Below are 1559 nucleotides of genomic sequence, written 5' to 3' on the forward strand. Positions count from 1 at the left end.
TTCATTGTTTGTTGTCCGAATCTTAATACCTATTGTGCCATATATTTTATCCAGAATTTTTTAGTTGTTTTAGGAAGGAAGGTAAACCTAGTCCCTGTTATTTAGATATTGCTGGAAGCAGAAATCCCATCTAATTTTGCCCCACTACTCAATGATGTCTTTCTTTTTCTTTTTTTTTTCCTTTAAAAATAATTTATTAGTTTTGGATCACAAAATATAGGGAAGACACAAGGGCAATGCCTGTGACCCCTTGGGCCATACTTCCCTTCCATAAACACCTTTTAGAAGCCCAGACTCATGCTGCCCAAGCATTCTCTCACATCCTGACAGCTGCAGAGTATAGTACTGACCATGTGGGACACTTAAACAGACTCCCTGTAAGCGATGCGGGGGTCCCTTCCAATTAGGTCTTCCAGCTCACTTTTGCCAATATTGCAACATCACTGGTTGTTCCAACTGTCCATGTCCTAAAACTCTCATGAATGAATAGGTCACAGGCAAATTCTGCCTGCACAGCCCTTATAACTGTCTACTCTTTTAAAATGGCCTTTCTTAAACAGCAGTGACTAAGGCCGCTTCACTATACCCAGTCTTCTAAGCCCCAGACTGCCTGTGGCATCTGGATGGCAGCCCCTGGGGGTCCCCCACATCCTAAGGTGGTGATGGAGGAAGGGCAGGCCAGGCCAAGCATTAAGAATAAACAATCCGTTTTATTGCGCTCAGACTAGGAATCCATGGGTCTTGAGGACCTCTGTGAACTTGTCAGTTTTCTTCTCTCCGTTCTTTTCGGCCTGCTTCCGTAGCCTCAGGAGCTGCTTCTTTTTCCGGTAGTGGATCTTGGCCTTCTCCTTTGTCTTCTCCTCCAGGGTGGCTGTTACTGCCTGGTACTTCCAGCCAACCTCACGAGCCAGCCGCCCTAGGTAGGCAAACTTCCTCACAGGCTTCAGATGCACAACCTTGAGGGCGGCAGGAACCACCATCCGCTGTTTCTTGTCATAGGGTGGCGGGATCCCAGCAAACACCTTGAGGTGGTCCCGAGCGGCCTGGCCTCCCTTGGTCCTGTGGGGCAGCATGCCTCGCACTGTCCGCCAGAAGATGTGGCTGGGGGCTCGGAAGTGGTAGGGGCCGCATCCGTTTGCAGAGGAAGGCCAGGTACTTCAACTTGTTTCTGTAGAAATTTCCATAAATGCTGATGCCTTCACAGCTGCACAACCACCACCTTTCAACCCAGAAGCACCTGCTTGGTCATGATGGTCGCCAGGCGGCCCAGGAGATGGCCTCGGCCATCGAGTACCAGGACCTGCCCCTCCGCCATCTTCGGCAGCTGCCTGGGAAAGCACTCAGTGATGTCTTTCAATGGGCAGGAGCTTTTAATTTTCAGTAAGTCCATTTTATTGACTTTTTTTCCATCATGCTAAGGACTACGAAGAATGCAACAGTAAGTAAGCAGAATACAGCATCTGCTTTTCTTAGACGCTCTCAATCTTGTAAAGGAGTAGGAAGTTACAAGTAATACTTTGGGTCAGTTGAGATGAGTAGAGCCAGAGTTAAATATAGAA

The 1559-nt window shown here is 48.0% G+C and overlaps 1 pseudogene across 1 annotated transcript; it reads right to left on the bottom strand.

Annotated features, from left to right (window-relative positions):
- Window positions 1-719: 719 nt before the first annotated feature.
- LOC309963028 (large ribosomal subunit protein uL13-like) lies at window positions 720-1315 on the bottom strand (annotated as a pseudogene). The gene has a single exon. The product of its transcript is annotated as a large ribosomal subunit protein uL13-like (transcript).
- Between the last annotated feature and the right edge of the window lie 244 nt (window positions 1316-1559).

This window comes from Leucopleurus acutus (genome assembly GCF_964270905.1).
Source record: "Leucopleurus acutus genome assembly, chromosome: 6".
In the NCBI taxonomy this organism is placed as follows: Eukaryota; Metazoa; Chordata; class Mammalia; order Artiodactyla; family Delphinidae; genus Leucopleurus; species Leucopleurus acutus.